The sequence below is a fragment of the Sturnira hondurensis genome, unplaced genomic scaffold, assembly GCF_014824575.4.
Source record: "Sturnira hondurensis isolate 20B ecotype Veracruz unplaced genomic scaffold, ASM1482457v3 Scaffold0008640, whole genome shotgun sequence".
In the NCBI taxonomy this organism is placed as follows: domain Eukaryota; kingdom Metazoa; phylum Chordata; class Mammalia; order Chiroptera; family Phyllostomidae; genus Sturnira; species Sturnira hondurensis.
This window is the reverse complement of record NW_028081271.1, coordinates 24,485,824-24,506,243: the sequence shown is the minus strand read 5'-3', so window position 1 is coordinate 24,506,243 and position 20,420 is coordinate 24,485,824. Positions and strand designations below refer to the sequence as shown.

The 20,420-nt window shown below is 41.3% G+C and overlaps 1 protein-coding gene across 4 annotated transcripts in view; it reads left to right on the top strand.

Annotated features, from left to right (window-relative positions):
• The first annotated feature begins 226 nt into the window (after positions 1-226).
• NINL (ninein like) overlaps positions 227-20,420 on the top strand; it is a 179,916-nt gene continuing 159,722 nt past the window's right edge. For all 4 annotated transcript variants that reach the window (XM_037055527.1, XM_037055524.1, XM_037055525.1 and 1 more), the window contains exon 1: positions 227-421. The gene's annotated coding sequence lies outside the window, so the exon portion shown is untranslated. The remainder of the gene's footprint in view (positions 422-20,420) is intronic.

Genomic DNA, 20,420 nt, shown 5'->3' with positions numbered 1-20,420 from the left:
AAGATCAAAATTCCACAGAGAACAACTTCGGCTCCGGGCTTTTGCCCCAAGCCTCGCACTTTCCGGAAATAACCCACACGCTGAGGAGGACTCTCGGCCCACATTAGCCCCTCCCACACTCTTCCTCACACTACATTTCCAGCACTGGCTGGCTCTTGGACACCGCCCCGCTTTACGCATTTCCGGTCCAGCCCGCCCCACCTGGCTGACTCCCGGTCCCGAGGCTCTTGGGGTTTGGCCGGTTGACCGCAAAGCGGAGAGGACGAGAAGGCGGCGCAAGGAGGCGGAGCTTCTGGCCTTTGCGACAAGAACTGCGGGTGTTAACGGCGTGGTAGCCTTGGGCCCACGAGTGCCTTTGCCCCGCATCCGTGTGACCCACATGCGCTGGCTGAGATAGTAGGCCCCGACCCCAGCAGTCCAGGTGAGATGGGTCGCACAGGCCTGCGGGCCGCACGTGCAGGCAGGGGCCGGGTGGCTGCACGTTCCTCCTGGGGGGCCGAGGAGCCAGGAAGTCAGCAGTTGGGACAGAAAGTGTCCTTGCTCTCAACTCTGGGCGGAGGCTGCCGGGGTAGGGGGTGAAGAAACCTGCAGTACTCCTTCGCTCCTTGCCCCTAGCTTCGCCTTGGAACCGGCCGCGGGCCTGGGGCGGAGTCTTCGTCTTCTCTTTGCCTCTGGATATAGGGACTACAGGTTCAGTAAATATGAGGAGGTAACCCGTTTCCTCCTGCACCCTGGAGGGCTAGGGGTGGGGTCACTTTAAAATAACGTATCCTACGGGGCCCTACTATACGGCCGTTTCTGAAGTGGCGGTACCCCTTTGAGCAGAATTTGTAGAGTGCCAGCTCCTTTACTAAGGTGGATGGATTTTCTTCTGATGTGCGATCTGGGATGGGGCAAAGAGAGCGGTTTCATTGGTAGGGGAGAGCCGTGGCCTAGGTGGGCCATTGCAGTCTCTGTCCCCAGATGCGCCGCTGCCGGTGGCCTGGTGCCTTCTTTGCCTACCCTACCGCTGCCAAGTCCCTTCGGGCTTCACCTTTCACCTGCTAAATGAGAGTGTCTCATTCCTCTGACAGAATTATCTCCTGCAAATAAATAACGTTGCATCCCACTGTAGAACAACTTTTTAGGATGTACTGTTTCCTTTTGTTATATTAAGAGTTTGCACTTGGAGAAACTTTGAAATAAGACGCCACGCTCTGGGGCAGAAAAGGCTGCTTGTTTAAATCATTCTGCTGTTTGGCAAAATCGCCCCTTTCCTCACCACAAATGCCATATAGGAGTCTTTCCCGTCTCTTTGCGTGTTTTACTCATAATTTGTGCCCTGGTGCATTGTTAGGAGCTCTCTGTAGGTCTGTGTGTTTGCACATGATGGAAGTGAAGAAAGGTCACTTGCTTCCTTTCTGCTTTAGGAGACTTATGCCAAGCTATGGAACAGGGAAGCAGTGGGGTGTGTGGGCCAGGCCATTGTTCTGGGGGAGACTATGAAGCTAAATGGCTTGGATAAAGTCAAGTGAGTCTCAAGGTTCCACCATTAACACTGTTATTAGGAAGGAGGGATTATGAGTGAGTGACTTTCTTATAAAAGAGGCCTTTGCTGTGGTTTCCAGGTTTTCCACCTTGGACTTTAAATACTTTTAAAAGAAAAAGATTAAAAAAAATAATGATAGTTAAAAATGGTCTATTAAACAGAACACTATCAGCAGCCTTGTAGTTTTAATAGCTTTGTGCAAAAGTAGGTGTTTATTAACAGAGAAATGCTAAGGCAGTTAGAGAAGCAGGCTACCACTGTGGTGCCCCTGCTGTTTGATTTATACATCGTCTAGTGGTTTAAACCATTACAAATTTAGCTGGTCTGTATTGGGAAATCCAAGCCTGCTGTATGTGCTTAAATATAGTTTATATTCAATAAAAATTGGAGGATAATCATTTTTACAGGATGAAAAAATAACCTTCTCCAAAGACCTTGAACTTCAGATAACATTTAATACCATTAAGTTAGAAAGAAAACACTTTATAGAGGAAAAGTTAGGGTTTAAAATTGTTTTAATTGAATTTATATAAACTTTGAAGGAAAACCTTTTCCCTAAATTGTATTCTTCAGAGGTGTTGAACTGATATTTGCTAACAGCATTTGTAAATCCCTAGTGTTAGTGCATCCTTTGCTCTGAGTCCTTATGAATGTTTGGTGGTGGGTAGTAGAGTAACAAAGAATTGGAAAATTGTAATAATAAATATTCAAGGTATCCAGATCCTGCCCTTTTATGGTGATTGACTTTAGATGCCAGTTGGTGGATGGTTCTTTTTTATTTTATTTTTTCTTTGAATATAAAACATGTGGCATTTAAGAATTGAAGCATGTGAAAGGTCCCTCTGACCACATCCTTTCTACCTTGGACACATAGGTTTGGGATTTGCCATAAAGAGGTGGCTGCTAGGTATCTCTGTCCTTCTCTTTGAGCCAAAGAAGGCAGGTCTAGAAAAAGGAGCCAGAATACAGTGTCCTGGCCTCACTCCTGACCAGAAGGAATGGCACAACCATCTTGCCTGGAAGGGCATTTCAGGTGCCATAGGCACTTTGCTCTCTGATTCCATGGTTATCTGTAAAGGTTGAGTGGTGGTGGCCATAACTAGACACTAGATTTGAGTGTAGTTTAGTCCTTGGTTTGAGGTACAAATTAAGAATTCAGGCTCAAGGCCAGAGGTTTTGTTAATCACAGCAAGAGGCCAAACCTTTGGGTCAGACTACCTGGAGCTACTTGGAGGGTGGTAATAGCAGAAAGTTTTCCTTCCCCATCCTTGGGGTAACCTTGAGACACCTGGTAAGAGTTCTACACCAAAGGATTCTGAATGTTGTTGTCTGAGCCATGGTATAGAGACGCCTTATGAAGTATGTTCTCTTTTTCATCTTCTTGGCAAAACTTTGAGCATGCCTTTGCTGCTCCCTGGATGCACTTTATGTGTGTGTGTGTGTGTGTGTGTGTGTCTCAGTCTTGGAATGTCCTATAGACATTAAGGGATAAATAACTTCTAGTTTCTCAGTCTGGTTCACGGTCTCCCTTCAGCTGAAATCATTTTTTTTTTGTCAAATAAACAAAAGCCCTCCAGGTAATTTTGATGTATTCAAATCTGAGAAGTATTGGTATGTACCAGTTTTTGTGCATTGACTGTTACTTGGTTGGCAAAAAGTCCATTTAATTTTTTTTCATAAAAGACACATTTTACATTTTCACCAATAACTTTGTTGAATTGGGTGTTTTGAGTATGTTGACTGTCTTCTGCTATTGGCTTTTAATGGGTAGAGCCGGGGGGGTACTGCTGAACACCTTCTAATGCATAAGACAGCCCCACAGAAAAGAATTTATTTGGCAAAATGTCAAAAGTACTGAGAAACTTCAGAAACCACTTTTGACACATTGGATTAGTCACAGCACCTTCTCCATACATTGCACAAATATTTTTGCATTTCAGTTGTGTTTATTGAAATATTGAAGGATAATATGCTGAAAAAGTTGCTTACTTTATTCCATCTTCAATATTAAAATAGCTGCCCCCACATTCACTAATTTTGATGAATTTTTAAAAAATTCATACTGATATCACTGGTATTACAATAAAATCCACTAAATTGTTTCAAATGAAGTTAAAGCAACTAAGCAATACTTTCGAATGAAGTTCACAATACTGTACAGAAACAGCTAAATGAACTTTTTGGCCATCCCAATATTTTGTATTTCGTTACAGGAAACTGACAATTTTTTTGTGTTATAAGACATACTTTTTATTATTATATTATCTAAAATTTTTTTATTGTTGTTCAATTATAGTTGTCCCCATTTTTTCCCATTGTTCTCCCCTGCTCTACCCATACCCCACCACCCACCCCCAGCCCGCCGGTATCTTTGTCCATAGGACTTTTATACATGTTCTTTGACTTCGCCTTCCCCATTATGGCCCTCGCCCTTCCCCTATGGTCACTCTCAGTTTGCTCTTTATTTCCATGTATCTGATTCTATTTTGCTCACTTGTTTGTTTTTTTTATTAGGTTCCACTTAAAGGTGAGATCATATGGTATTTGTCTTTCACCATCTGGCTTATTTTACTTAGCATAATACTCTCCAGTTTCATCCATGCTGTATGGAAGTGTAGGAGTTCCTTCTTTCTTTATACTCCCTAGTATTCCATTCTGCATATGTACCACAGTTTTTGTGATCTACTCATTTACTGATGGGCACTTAGGCTCTTTCTAGCACTAGGCTATGTAAATAATGTAAATAATGCTACTGAGTTGTTTTGAATTGGTGTTTCAGGATTCTTAGGGTATAATCCCAGCAGGGGGTTCACCATCTTAGAAGACAGTTCGATTTTTAGTTTGGGGGGCAACTTCCATGCTGTTTTCCCCAGTGGCTGCACCAATTTACATTCCTACCAAGAGTGTACCACAGTTCCCTTTTCTCCATAACCTTGCCAGCACTTGTTTGTTGATTCATTTATGATGGCCATGCTGATCAGTGTGAAGTGGTATCCCACTGTGGTTTTAATCTGCATCTCTCTAATGGCTAGTGAAGCTGGGCATCTTTTCTTATGATACTGGGCCCTTTGTACGTCCTCCTTGGAGAAGTGTCTGTTCAGGTCCTTTGCCTAGTTTTTAGTTGGATTGTTTGTCTTTCTGCTGTCAACGTGTGTTAGTTCTTGATAAATTTTGTAGATCAAACCCTTGTCTGAGGTATCATTGGCAAATATATTTTCCCATGTAGTTCGATCCCTGTTCATTTAGCTGATGTATTATTTAGCTGTGTAGAAGTTTTTTAGTTTGATGCAGTCCCATTTGTTTATTCTTTCCTTTATGACCTTTGCTCTAGGGAACATACTGGTGAAAATATTGCATGTAGAGTATCTGAAATTTTCCTGCCTATGTTTTCCTCTAGGGCGTTTTTGGTTTCATGACTTATATTTCAGTCATTTATCTTGAGTATAAGTTGGTGGTCGAGATTCATTTTCTTGCATGTAGCTGACCAAATGTCCCAATACCATTTGTTGAAGAGGCTATTTTTACTTCATTTTGTGCTGCTGCCCACTTTGTCAAATATTAATTAACCATAGAGACATGGGTTTATTTTTGGGTTTTCTATTCTGTTCCATTGGCCTGTGTGCCTGTTCTTATGCCAATACCATACTGTTTTGATTACCATAGCCTTTTAATATACTTTGATACCAGCTATTGTGATCCCTCCTACTTTATTCTTCTCTCTCAAAATCACTGTGGCTATTTGTCGTCATTTATGGATCCATATATATTTTTGAAATGTTTGTTCTATATCTGTGAAATATATTAATGGTATTTTCATAGGGGTTGCATTTAATCTATAAGTTGCTTTGGGTAGTATGGACACTTTGATGATGTTAATTTTCCAATCCATGAACATGGTATATGCTTCCTTTCGTTTCTGTGTTCCTTAACTTTCTTCGTGTTGTGCAGTTTTCTGAGTATTGGTCTTTTATCTCCTTGGTTAGGTTTATTACTAGGTACTTTATTTTTCTTGTTGCTCTGTCAAATAGGATCTTTTTCCTGATTTCTGTTTCTGATATTTTGTTGTTGGTGTACAAAAATGCCTTTGATTTCTAAATACTGAGTTTGGTTCTCTCTGATTTGCCAGATTCGCTTATTCGGCCAAGTAGTTTTTTTGTTGGAGTCTATGGGGTTTTCTGTGTACACTATCATGTCACCTGCAAACAATAACAGTTTTGTTTTCTCCATTATAATTTGAATGCCTTTTATTTCTTTTTCTTGTCTGCTCATGGTGGCTAGAAATTCCATTACTATGTGGTATGCCAGAGGTGAAAGAGGACACCCCTTTCTTGTTCTCTTCTTAGGGTGAAAGTTTTAGTTTTCACCCATTGAGTGTGATATTGGCTGCAGTTTTCTCATTCATGGCCTTTATTATGTTGAGGTATGCTCCTTCTACTACCACTTTTGTGGAGTGGTTTTATCATAAATAGGTGCTGTATCTTATCAAATCTTTTTCTGCATCTATTGTTATGATCATGTGATTTTTGCCTTCCCTTTTGTTTATGTGATGTATTACGTTTACTGATTTGTGTGTATTATACCATCCTTACATCCCTAGGTTGAGTGCCACTTGATCATGGTGTATGATATTTTTAATGTATTGCCAGAAGCAGTTTGCCTGTATTTTGTTGAGTATTTTCATGTCAATGTTCATCAGCCATATTGGCCCGTAGTCTTCATTTTTCATTGTATCTTTGCCTGGTTTGGGGATTAGGATGATGCTGGCCTCATAAAAAGGGACTGGGAGTCTTCCCTTTTCTTGGATTTTTGGGAATAGATTGAGGAGAATCAGGCTTATTAGTTCTTTCTTAAATGTTTTGTGAAATTTTCTTGTGAAACTGTCTGGTCCAGGGCTTTTCTATGCTGGGAGTTTTTTGATTACTGCTTCAATTTCACTAGCTGTAAGCAGTCTGTTCAGGCTTTCTGCTTCTTCTTGATTCAATTTTGGAAGATTATATTTTCCTAGAAGTTTGTCCATATTGCCCAGGTTTTCAAATTTCTCCTCATATAGTTCTTCATAGTAATTTCGTATAATCCTTTGTGCTTCTGTGGTATTGGTTGTAATTTGGCCTCTTTCATTTCTGATTTTATTTGTTAGAGTCCTCTCTTTTTCTTGATGAATCTGTTAAATGCTTGATGATTCTGTTTATCTTTTCAAAGAATCAGCTCCTGGCTTTTTAAACCTTTGAATTGTTCTTTTAGTCTCTATGTCATTTAATTCTGTTATGATCTTGATTATTTCCTTTCTTCTCCTTACTCAGGGCTTTGTTTGTATTGTTCTTCCAGTTATTGTATATGTAGGGTTAGGTTGTTTATTTGAAATTCTTCTATCATTTTAAATAGGTCTATATTACTATGAACTTCTCAGGAATGCCTTCACTGTGTCCCATAGGTTTTGGACTGTTGTATGGTCATTTTCATTTGTTTCCAGAAACTTTATGATTTATTATTTTTATTATCAACCCATTGATTGATGAATAGCATACTATTCAGTCTCCATAAATTTGAATTTTTGAGTTTTTTTCTTGCAGTTAATTTCTAGTTTCAGTCCCTTGTCTGAGAAAATGCTTGATATGATTTAGATACATATTTTTTTAAGATTTTATATATTTATCTTTAGAGGGGAAGGGAAGGAGAGAGGGAGAGAAATGTCAATGTATGGTTTCCCTTCGTGTGTCCCCTGCTGGGAACTGGCCTGCAACCCAGGCGTGTGCCCTGACTGGGAATCGAACCGCAATCCTTTGGTTTGCAGGCCCATGCTCAATGCAGTGAGCTACACCAGCCAGGGCTGCTTGATATGATTTAAATTTCTACAATTTGTTGAGGCTTGTTTTGTGTCCTATTATGTGGTCTATGTTTGAAAATGTTCCTTGTGCATTTGAAAAGAACGTGGTTTTTTGTGTCTTTGGGATGAAAAGCTCTATATATATCAGTTAACTCCATTTGATCTATGATATTGTTCAGTGCTGCAGTATCTTTGTCAATATTTTCTTTGGAAGATCTATCCACTTTTGACAGAGAGGTGCTAATACACCCTAGTATAAGTGTGTGGCTATCTATATCTTTCTTGAAGTCCTCCAAGATTTTCTGTATATATTGGGGTGCTTCTATGTTGGGTGCATATATGTTCACAATGTTTATGTGTTCTTGATGGATTGTTCTCTTGAGTATTATGAAGTGTTCTTCAGTGTCTCTTTTTATGGCCTTTGTTTTGAAGTTTATTTTGTCTGATGAAAGTATTGGTACCCCAGCCTTTTTTTTTCCTGTCCATTTGCTTGGAATATTTTCCCCAACTTTTCTCTTTCAGAGAGAAGGTAGGTCTGTAGGTCTTTTTTTCTGAGGTGGGTTTCTTGCAGGCAGCATATATGTAGGTCTTGTTTTCTTACCTTACCTATTCAGCTACCCTATGTCTTTTGATTGGAGCATTTAACTATTTATATTTAAGGTTATTATTTGTTAATATTTTATTTATTTATCTTTAGATGGGAAGGGAAGGAGAGAATGAGAGAAATATCAATGTATGGTTGCCTCTCATGAGTCCCCTGCTGGGAACTGGCCTGCAACCCAGACATGTGTCCTGACTGGGAATTGAACTGTAATCGTGTGGTTCGCAGGCCCGTGCTCAATCCACTGAGCTACACCAGCCAGGGCTATTTAAGGTTATAATTGATAGGTATTTATTCATTGCCATTTTACTTCCTTTGTAAATGTGTTCCTCTCTTTCATACTTTTTCTTCCTCTTTTTAAAGAAGTCCCTTCAGAATATCTTGCAATGCTGGTTTGCTGGATGTGTATTCTTTGTGCCTTCTTTTGTCTGGGAAACTCCTTATTTTACCTTCCATTTTAAATGAGCAGCTTGCTGGATAGAGTAATCTTGGTTGCAGGCCTTTGTTTTTCATAACTTGGAATATTTTTTTGCCATTCCTTTCTGGCTTGTAGTGTTTCTGTTGAGAAGTCAGCTGCTAGCATTATTGGGGCTCCCTTGTATGTTACTTCCTGTTTCTCCCTTGCTGCCTTTAAGATTCTCCCTTTGCCTTTGAATTTTGCTATTTTAATTATGATGTGTCTGGGAGTGTGACTCTTGCCTTAATATTGATTGAGACCGTCTGTGCTTCCTGGACTTGCTTGACTTTTTCTCTCATCAAATTAGTGAAGTTTTCTATCATTAGTTTTCAATTTTCTGTCAGTACTGGTTGTTGTTGTTTTTTAAAAATTGTTGTTGTCCTTATTTTGGTTGTGGGAGGAGGCACAGTGTATCTACCTATGCCTTTGTCTTGGCCAGAAGTCTGTTTATGTCTTCTTGACGAATTCTTCACTTGAGTATTATAAAGTGTCCTTCTGGGTCTCTTTTTGAAGTCTATTTTGTGTAATATGAGTATTGCCACCTCTGCTTTTTTTTTCCTTTCCACTTGCTTGAAACATTTGTTTCCAGCCCTTCACTTTCAGTCTGTGTAGCTCTTTTGTCCTGAGGTAGGGCTCTTTTAGGCAGTGTTATGTGTGGATTATGATTTCTTATGCATTTAGCTGTTCTATGTCTTTTGATTGGAGCATTTAATCCATTTACATTTCAGGTTATTATTGATAGGTATTTATTCAGTGCCATTTTTTCATATTTGTGTTTCTCTCACTCTTTTTTTTTTCCCTTAAAGCAGTCTCTTTAGCATGTCTAGAAGAGCTGGTTTGGAGGAGGTATATTCTTTTAGACTTCTTTTTGTTTGGGAATCTCCTTATTTGGCCTTCCATTTTAATTGAGAGCCTTGCTAAGTAAAGTAGCCTTGGTTGCAGGCCTCTGGTTCTCATTACTTGGAATATTTTTTGCCATTCTCTTCTGCCTTGGAGCATTTCCATTGAGAAGTCAGCTGCTAGCCTTAACGGGGCTCCCTGATATGTAACTTCCTATATCTCCCTTGTTGTCTTTAAGATTCTCTCCTTGTCTTGGAGTATTGCCATTTTAATTATGATGTGTCTTGAAGTGGGTCTCTTTGGGTGTCTTGATTGGGACTCTGTTTCCTGGATTTGTGTGACTTTTTCTCTCATCAAATTAGGGAAGTTTTCCATCATTACTTTTTCAAACAGGTTTTCTATGCCTTGCTCTTCTTCTCCTTCTTGCATCCCTATTATACGGATATTATTGTATTTCATGTTGATCTGCATTTCCTTTAACCCCTGTATATTCTTGCTGAAACTCTTTTCTTTTTTTTGCTCTTTTTTGGTGGTTTTTTTCCTACCTTGTCCTCCAGCTCACTGATGTGACCCTCTGCTTCATCTAGCCTGCTTTTGATTCCTTCTACTGTGTTCTTCAGTTCAGAGATTGTATTTTCCATTTCTTCTTGGCCCTTGTTGATAATTTTATTTCCTTTTCTATGTTGATATAATTTGCAGTGAGTTCATTGCATTTTACCTGTAGTTTTTGGTAATTCTCAGTGAGCTATTCAGCTTCCTTATAACTATTGCTTTGAACTCAATATCTGATATTTGACTTGCCTCTATTTCATTTAGAATTCTTTCTGAGGCTTCCTCCTTTCTTTTCATTTCGGGATTGTTTCTTTGTCTCCCTGTTGTTTGTGCGACTCTTCCTGTTAGCCTCTGCTTCTTAAATTGATCTTTTCTGCCTCCCTGAGTTTCTGGTTTGAACTTCTATGGTAGAAGACCTGTGAGAATCAGTGGTGCAGTCTCCTTGATTTCCTGAGCTCACTGGTCTTGGAGTATCCTTTATGTTGGCTCTCTGAATGTCTTTGGGTTTTGATTGTTGTTGGGTCTTTCTTTGGTGGGTCCTTCCCTCCAGCTGGTTAACTGAAGGTCACTAAGTCAATCATGTCTTATGTTGTGCAGGTGTGAAAAGGTTGTGTTGAAGCTGGTTCTTGTGTCTGTATGAGGTTTTGAGGCTTCTTTCTCCCTCTTGTTCAGTTGTTTGTTCTGGGTAATTTCTCCACCACTTAGTTGTATTTCCTGATCTGTTCTGGGTTGAGATTAGTGTGACTTGCACTCACTCTTTCAACTTCTTCCATTGTTATCTGCTGGTGGTTCCTTTGTTGGTGAGTTTCTTCTTCCAGCCTGTGTACTGGTGTTCACAGCTCCCACCTACTCTTTTTTGTGATCAGTTGGAAAGGGAAGGCAAATTGGTTTAAGACAGTGGGAGTGTATTCTATGGTATTTCATGCATCAACCCACAGAGAAGAGAAAGGAGGTCCTTTGGATATGTATAGTGTTAACTGTTGGGAGCCACTCTGCCTGGTTTCAGGAATTATAACTACCCCCCATGGCTAAGGATGAGTGAGTGACCTCTGGAATGTGAGCCAGAGGAGACAAAGTTTGTCTCTGGTAGCAAATGCTACCTCAGCTTACTCCCCCTGGCTCCAAAGCATGGTGGATAGTCAATGATGGGTACGACTCCACACAGTGAGGGGCAACCTAAGCCAGACTTGATCACTTGGGAGGCCACCATGGAAGGACTCAGGGGGCTGTGACAAAGAGGGAGCAATGGACCCTTGCCCCCTGCCTATTCTGAGATAGCCTGAGTCCCCATGTCCTCTAGGAGAAGTGCTTCCTGGCTCTAATCCACTTAAGCCTGAAAACCTGTGTGGGGAGGTGGTGCAGCTCCTTGCCTTGCTAGAGTGGTATCTGGGGTGGTCTGGCATAAGAAAGAATTCCTAAAAATCCTGTGAAACCTGCTTTGCTAAGGTGCTTTCATTCATATGTTAAAGGTCCCAGCAGGAAATGTGTATGTCTCCCAAAGTTTCTGCAACCCACTTTCGTGACAGACAGTGACTCAGACTAAGCCCTCCAATTTCTTTGAAATGTTATCTACTGTTTGATCCTTGCTGCCCTGTATTCCTGTGTATTACAACCCAATAAAAGCCCCTGGAGGAAGGGGTTCTTGGCCTTTTTCCTCTGAGAAACTGGTCACCTCCCCTCCCCAAGTAGATCATGTCTTGATAGTGTTACTTTCATCTGTGAAAGATGGGGGGACTTGAGGGCAAAGTCACCCCCACAGTTGATTGTGGTGTTTCACCTAACTATCCAGTCTTTAGAAATGGTGGGAAAAAGGTAAGACTCTTGTTAGGGGCAGAGAAGGATTATGAGTTAGATCTCAAAAGCAGTGATCTTGTGGGAGGTCAAAGTAGGAGCTAAAATGAAAGTACAGGATGGAAAATAGGTGTAGTGTGCCAGAGAATAGAGTTAACTACCACATTAGTAAAGTTCAGGAAACAGTGAAGTGAGCTAAGATCTGGGAGTGGTGCTGTGTAGTATTTACAATTGTGTGGAACGGCAGTTATTGACAATATTAATGGAGCAACAATCATATGACAAAATCTATGTGATGTGAATAACAAGAATAGGAAGTACAGGAAGTAGAATAGTGTGCTATTGGAACACAAGTGAAGTGAAAGATGGAAAATTAAAAATACACTATGGAAGAGAGAACAAGGGAAGCAATGCAATGTAACAAACCAAGCAAAGAAAACTAAACAGAAATAAGAGAAATTAAAAAATACCAATAAGAAAAGATATAATAATAATTAATAATAATAATAATACACATATACAATAACTTGCAATTTCTCTGGAGTAGCAAAGTGAAATTTGTCTCACTCTCTCAGTTGGGATGACCCCTCTTTGGGTCTAACTTGGGTCTTTTTGCAGCTGCAGGTTTTATTGTCTCACTTGTAGGAAATAAGAAAAAAGGAAGGAAGGAAGAAGGAATAAAAAGAGAAAGAAAAAGAAAGGAAGGAAAGACGGAGGGAGGGAGGGAAGGAAGGAAGGAAGGAAGAAAAGAGGAATGAAAAAAAAAACTTTCTGTTGGCTTTAAACCGGCCAAGCCAGTTCTGCTGGTCTTCGTGGCTACAGCAGGCTGAGGATGGATTGGTGTTGCTTTTCTCTTTTCCTGAGCTGCACTCGTACTCTTCACTGTTGCTCACCTTCCAACCCCAGTTCCTCAGTTCACTGCTGGGCCCCCAGTTCAGTTCAGCACCCAGCCTATGCCTTCATTCCACCAGTTGTGCTGTCCTTGATTTGCGCCAATTAGGGGCAACTCACACATTACCTTCTTGCTCTTTGCTCTCTGTCCTAGACACTAGCGACTCTCAGCACCCCTTCAGGGTAGTTCAGTCCCTGCAGTGGGTTATATCTTTCTGGGTATTGCTGACTCTCTGCGACCTGCAGTTCTCCTCTGTGGAGGCTTCTCTGCCTTCCTCTTAGAGGGCCACTTGTCCCTGCAATGCCCTGGGTGCAGGGGCCGGGTGGGAGGTGCCTCTGGGCAGTAAGATCAGGTACTGTCTGTCCCAAGGCTGCTCCTGTTGTTGCTGGGGCCAGGCTGGCAGTCATGCACAGCCCCTGGGGGCTTAGGCTGTAAGTATTCGCAGGGTCAGGGTAGGAATCAGGAGGCAGGGGTGGCTGCTGTGGGAGAATTCCCCAAACAGCCACTACTGAGTGCCTCTTTTTTCTCCTTTTCTTTTTGTAAATTCTTCCTATTCAAGCCTGCCTCTACAAACAAGTGCCTGGCCTCTCATACAGCTCTACTCTCCAACCAGACAGGGCAGTGACTAGGTCAGGGTCTATCACTGCCCAGCTCTTCCCAACCAGCGTCCACAGTCTCAGTAGGTACACACTGCTCCTGTGTGTTTGCCATTTTGTCCTTATTTCCACCCTCTGACTTCAAGAATCCAGGTCCCTCCTGGTGCTGCTCAAACTTTGTTTGGCAGGGGAGGGAGCTGTTGACCTGGCTCTCTCCCTAGAATCCTGAGGCAGACTTGGTGGGCGCCAGGCCTGGGGCTGCAGCTGCTCTAGTCCCTGCACCTGTCCCAGAGACCTTATTGTCCTGAATCACTCTCCTTACAATCTGATTTTTCAATGTCCTCTACAATTTTTGGTCTCCAGTCTTCATATATGCTGGGATACCATTTGCTGTTCACTCTGTTCCTCAGAAGCTCAGCTAGGTGTTTCATCTATGTTCAGGGGGAAGTGGACTCTTCTTCCACCTATCTCGCTGCCATCTTTACAAGTCAGTTTACATCTTGATTGGCTATATTTTCATAATCAAACCAGTCTCTTTTATTGCACAAACTGGATGTCTCTGTATGAGACTACAGGGGCCAGATATTGTCCCAGAGTAGGTTTTCTACCATGGTATGTCTGGATTGTCCCACTGCTGACAGCATCATGTCTATATTAGTCCTGTGTCAGCTCAGATTACATTTTTATCACTCGCCTCATTTACATCTATTTATGCCTTGGCTTCTTGGCAAGAGAATTCTTGCTACCAAATATTAAGAGAGCAGCTTCTAGAACTGTCATAAAGTAGGAGCTTAGACAGTGTTTGTTGCATGAATCTTGTGTTATACAAAAAAGATGAGATACATAATCTCTAACACTATTAAATCTGCATTATTAAGCTTAGGCTGGCATAGCAAAATACCACAGACTGGGTGGCTTAAACACAGCAAAAAAATTATTGGGTTGGCCAAAAAGTTCATGTCTTTTTACTGTAAAATAAGAGACACATTTCTTTCATTGTCACCAATAACTTTATTGATTTGGATATTTTCTTTATGTTGGCTGCCTCTCACATGGTATAATGTTGATTATTTTCAATTAATGTCTTAATTTGATCACTGTCAACTTCAACTGGTTACCTGAATGTGGAGCATCATCCAGTGGGAAATCTCCTGCACAGAACTTTGCACACCACTTTTCATATGTTTGATCAGTCACCTTCTCCATATATTGCAGAAATCTTTTCTTGCATGTCAATTATTTTTTATCTTTCTTGAAATAAGAAAGCCTAATGTGCCAAAAATATTGCTATTTTCTTCCATCTTCAATATTAAAATGGCTATACAAAAATTTACCACTTTTGATAAGTTTTCTTTTTATATTTTATTTATTTATTTTTAGAGGGGAAGGGAAGGAGAGAGGGAGAGAAATATCAATCTATGATTGCCTCTCATGTGTCCCTGCTGGGAACTGGCCTGCAACCCGGGCATGTGCCCTGACTGGGAATCGAACCGCGATACTCTGGTTCGCAGGCCCACGCTCAGTCCACTGAGGTACACCAGCCAGGGCTGATAAGTTTTTTTAAGTGCATGCTGATGTGATACTTGTCACAATGCAATCCAACAAAATTGTTTCAAATGAAGTTAAAGACAACTAAGCACTAGCAGAGCCATCTTACAAAAAAAAAAAAAAACCAAACAAGCTTTTTGGCCAACCCAATATTTTCTCATTGTTTTGGTGGCTGCAGTCCAAGTTGAAGGTGTGGGCATGGTTGGTTTCTGATGAGGGCTATTACCTTGGGTTGCAAACAACTGCCTTCTTGCCATGTGCTCACATACTCCCCTTTGTGTATGCACACTCTGATTTGGTCAGGGACTGGTCTTTATGACCTCATTTTGTTTTAATTACTTCCTTAGAGAATCCCATCTCCAAATATGGTAACAGTGGAGGTTAGGGCTTCAATGTGAACTTTGGGGGAAAACAAATATTTGGTCCAATATTTCAGCCGCTTTAGTTTGTGAGAATATTTTATAAAAGTGCACAACCTAATTCATATATATTGATGGCTGAAGAAATTAGCTTTAGAATCTTTAGGAACCTAGAGACTTACTTGAACATGGAAGTTACTGTCCCTAAATACACTGTTCCTTACATGCAGGCTACTTTAATATCCTTAACTATTACAGTTTCCCTAAGAGCTTTTTGGGTTTTTAAAAGTCTCTTAAGGACAACAACTTTGTGGGAAAATATATTTGCAAATGATACCTCAGACAAGGGTTTGAACTACAAAATATATATGTAAGAACTCACATGACTCCACTCCAGGAAGAAAAACAACCCAATTTTTAAAAAATGGGCAAGGGATCTAAACTGACAGTTCTTCAAGGGACATAGAGAGGGCCCAGAGACATATGAAAGGATGCTCAGCATCACTAGCCATCAAAGAGATGCAAATTAAAACCATAATGAAATATCACTTCACACTGGTCAGAATCACCGTTATAAACAAATCAACAAACAAGTGTTGGAGAGTTTGTGGAGAAAAGGGAATCCTGGTACTCTGTTGGTGGGAAGAAGAAATAAAACAAGAAAGAAGGAAAGAGGAAAAAGTTATTGAAAGGTAAAACAATAATAAAAAATAGGACTTCTGCCAAGATGGAGGTGTAGGTGGAAACACTGTGCCTTCTCCCACAACCAAGTTTGAATACAACAAAGGTCTGGAGAACAAAGATGCAGCCAAAGAACAGAAAATTGAACTGTACGGAAGTCCGACAACAATGAACCGTTAACCGGACCGGTAAGAGGAGTGGAGCCAGCAGTGGAGCGGGGGACAGGCAAGAAAGATCCCCCGACCCCAGGCGCCCAGGCAGCCCCACGTCAGGCTGACCCAGTGAGGACTCGGGGTGGTGGGCTGGCTGCGGTCACACATTTGCACGCAGATAAACCAGCAGGGGAGTGAGCAGTGAGACGGACCGCGCAGCCCCCAGCAGCGAACCCAGCGGCGGGCTGACCATGATCGCACATTCTCGAGCACAGTGGGACAGACCGTGCGGCCCGCGGTGGCAGCGGGAGGCAGCAGAGGGGGACTGCCATTGCTTTCCTTTGGCTCCGCCCCCACGTACAGCATCACAACCCAGCCACTGAGTGGCCCGGCCCTGGTGAACACCTAGGGCTCTGCTCCTCATACGTAACAGGCACAAACAGACCAAAACATAGTTCAGGAACTCAAAGCCCCAGAGCCAATAACTCTAAGTGACCAAGAAATAGCCAACCTCTCAGATGCACAGTTCAAAATACTGGCAATCAGGATGCTCACAGAACGGGTTGATTTTAGCCACAAAGTAGAGGAATATAAGAAGACTAAACTAATTGAAATGAAGGGAAATGCACAGGAAACCAATAGTGATGGAAAGGAAACTGGGACTCAAATCAAAGGGGTGGACCAGAAGGAAGGAAGAAATGGCCAAACAGGAGAAAGTGAAGTTACTAGAATTAAAAAAAATGAGGAGAGGCTTAGGAACCTCCAGGACATCTTTAAACATTCCAACATCTGAATTATAGGGTTACGAGAAGGGGAAAAAAACCAGCCACGAGTGGAAAACTTATTTGGACAAATAATAAAGGAGAACTTCCCCAGTCTGGCAAAGGAAATAGACTTCCAGGAAATCCAGGAAGCTCAGAGAGTGCCAAAGAAGTTGGACCCAAGAAGGAACACACCAAGGCACATCATAATTACATTAGCCAAGATGAAAATGAAGGAGAGAATCCTAGAAGCATCAAGAGATAAGGGGACAGTTACCTACAAAGGAGTGCCCATCAGACTGTCAGCAGATTTCTCAAAAGAGACCTTACAGGCAAGAAGGAGCTGGAAGGAAGTATTCCAAGTCATGAAATCTAAAGACCTACATCCAAGACTGCTCTATCCAGCAAAGCTTTCATTTAGAATGGAAGGATAGATAAAGTGCTTCTCAGATAAGGTCAAGTTCAAGGAGTTCATCATCACCAAGCCCTTATTATATGAAATGTTAAAGGGACTTATATAAGAAAAAGAAGATGAAAAATAGGAACAATGAAAGGACAGCAAACTCACAGTTATTAACAACCACCCCTAAAACAAAAGCAAACCAAGAGGACAGCTAGATCATGAGCGGAACCATAGAAATGAAGAACACATGGAGGGTTAGCAACAGGGGAGTGGGAGGAGGAGAAGGGGGGAGAAGATACAGAAACTAAGTAGCATAGACAGTAGGTAGAAAATAGGGGGGAGGGCAAGAATAGTAGGGGAAATATAGAATCTAAAGAACTTGAGACATGTGGTCATAAACTAAAGGGGGGGAATGGTAGGGGATGGGGTGTGCAGGGTGGAGGGGAATGAAGGGGGGAATAGAATAACTGTGATGGTGTAATCAATAAAATATATTTTTAAAAATTAAAAAATAAAAGATTACTTAAGACAAAACAAAACAAAAAACATCTATTATTGGTTTCAAACTGGCCAAACCTGTTTTTCTGGTCTCACTGGCTGTGGCAGGCTGAGGGGCGATTTGTCTGGTCTTTCTCCCTTCCCAATGTATACTCAGTCAGTCTTGGGAGCACTTTCCCAAGAGCTAGTCTGGCACCTGTCCCCAGCGCCCCACGCAGGGGATCCAGGTCTTCTTCAGAGCACTCTTTTCCTGGGAGTCTTCGCTGTGGGCTGGGATGTGGGGGCATGCACCCAGGCAGGCTGCCTCGGTCCATGGGTTTGGGCACGAACCCTCCCCAGTGCTCCAGGGGAATGCAGGGCCTTCTGCCTGGCTGGGTGGGGAATAGGCTGAGCTGCTATTGCAGGAGAATCTCCCAAACAGTTTTCCTTTTTGAGAAATTCCTCCTACTCAAGCCTGCCTCTCAGTACAGCCCAATTTTCCAGCCAGACCAGTGACTCTTGGGGTCAGAGCCTGACACTGCGACTCTCAACTCTCCCAAGCTGGTGACCATAGACTTCGTGGGTGATCACACCTCTTTATCCTTATTTCCCTCTCTGCAACTTCAAGCAACCAGGTCTCTCCAGATGCTGCTCAAACCCTGCTTGGCTGGGGAGGGAGGGAGCAGTTGACCCAGCTCTCTCACAAGGACTTTGTGGCAGGCCCGCTGCTCCCAAGGAGTCTGTGGTAGACCCAGCCTCAGGCGCGGGTGTGGGCCGGGGCTGCTGCAGCCCCTGTCCCTGCGTTGGTCCAAGGGACCTTACTGTCCTCCAACTGTCTCCGTACCATCTGGTTTTTCAGTGTCCACTAAAATTTCTGATCTCTTATTTTCATATATGCTGTGGTACTGTTGGCTGTTTGCTCTGTTCCTCTGTAGATCAGCCAGGTTTTTCTCCCGTGTGTAGGGGGAAGTGGAATCTGCTCCGTTCTACTCCGTTGCCATCTTCCCTACCCTGGTATGGATATTTTAATTATGTTAATTGTTCCTATCCATGAAGACAGTATGTTCTTCCACTTATTTCTTTGTTCTTCAGTTTCTTTGTGTCTTATAATTTTTCAAGTATAGTTCTTTTACATCTTTGATGAAGTTTATTCTTAGGTATTTTATTCTTTTGAAAACAATTGTGGCCCTGGCTGGTGTAGCTCAGTGGATTGAGCACGGTCTTGTGAACCAAAGGATAGTGGTTCCATTCCCAGTCAGGGCACATGCCTAGGTTGCAGGCCAGTTCCTTGCAGGGAATACACAAGAGGCAACCATATATTGATATTTCTCTCCCTCTCTCCTTCCCTTCCCCCTCTGAAGATAAATAAATAAATAATCTTTAAAATTGTGAATGAAATTGTTTTCTTAATTTCTCTTTCTATTAGTTCTTCATGGGCACATAAAAATGCAACTGATTTCTGAATATTGGTGTTGTATCTGCTATTTTGCTGAATTCATTTATCAATTCTAGTAGTTTCTTGGTGAAGTCTTTGGGGTTCTCTATGTACCATATCATGTCATCTGCAAATAAAGACAGTTTTATTTTTTGCTTTCCAAGTTGAATGCCTTTTACTACTTCTTGTCTGATTTCTGTGAGTAGGACTTCCAGTACTATATTGAATAAGAGAGCTGAAAGCGGACATCTCTGTCTTGTTCTTGATGTTAGGGGGAATGCTTTGTAGTTTTTCCCCACTGAGTATGATGTTGGCAGTGGGTTTGTCACGTATGGCCTTTCTTATGTTTAGGTATTTTCCTTCTACTCCCCCTTTGCTGAGAGTTTTTATCATAAGCAGGAGTTAGATATTATCAGAATATTTTTCTGCATCTACTGATGTAATCATTGTGGTTTTTATACTTTATTTATGTAGTGAATCACATTTATTGATTTGCAAATGTTGTCCCATCCTTGAATTTCAGAAATACAGCCCACTTGATCAGGGTGTATGCTCTTGTTGATACATTGCTGTAATCAGTTTGCTAATATTTTGTTGAGGATTTTAACCTCTACATTCATCAGTGATATTAGCCTATAATTTTCTTTAAGTTTTTTGATTACTGCTTCAGTTTCGTTAGGTGTAATCTGTTTATTCAGATTCTGTGATTCTTCCTGATTTATTTTTGGAAGATTATGTTTCTAGGAATTTATCCAGTTCATCCAGGTTGTCTCATTTGTTGGCATATAATTTTCTTAATATTTTCTTAGAATCTTTTGTATTTCTTTGGTGGCAGTTGTTATTTCTCAACTTTCATTTCTGATTTTATTTATTTGGGTTCTTTCTCTTTTTCTCTTTTCTTTTTTAAAGTTTAATTTACTGATTATGCTATTATAGTTATCCCATTTTTCACCCTTTTATCCCCCTCTACCATGAACCCCCGCCACCTACATTTCCCCCCACCCTTAGTTTATGTCCACAGGAATATGCTAGAGCTTTTCAAAACCCCTATGAACATCTCATTCCTCAGCTTTTCAATTTGTTTGGGTAGTGTATTATTTGGTCCAACTCTTGTTAATTGCCTAATGCTGCTGTGATGTTAAAACTTTTGAAAATCACTCCTGGGAAGAGGCTTTCAGCACTAGACAAAATTTGAGTGAGGTCAAATAAAGACAAGGCTTTTGGTTAAGTTTGACCAGGGAATCACCAGGCAGATGAAATATTGACTATTATTTGGGAATGAGACTTTGCAAGGGCTCTAGCCCTGTTGCATCTGGGACTGGAAATGCAAGCTGCCTTTTTTTTAGCTTAGCAGAAGTAGAGGATGGGTAAGTGAAAATGCCCAAAATTTTAGTGCTTTTACCAAGATTCAGCTGTTTTCCTTGACAATGCTCATGGGTTGCTGCAAGCCTTTGGTTAATTTTCATGGTTCTTAGACTGTTGATTTTGACAATTTTTGGAATTTATTTTATTGTTTTATGGAG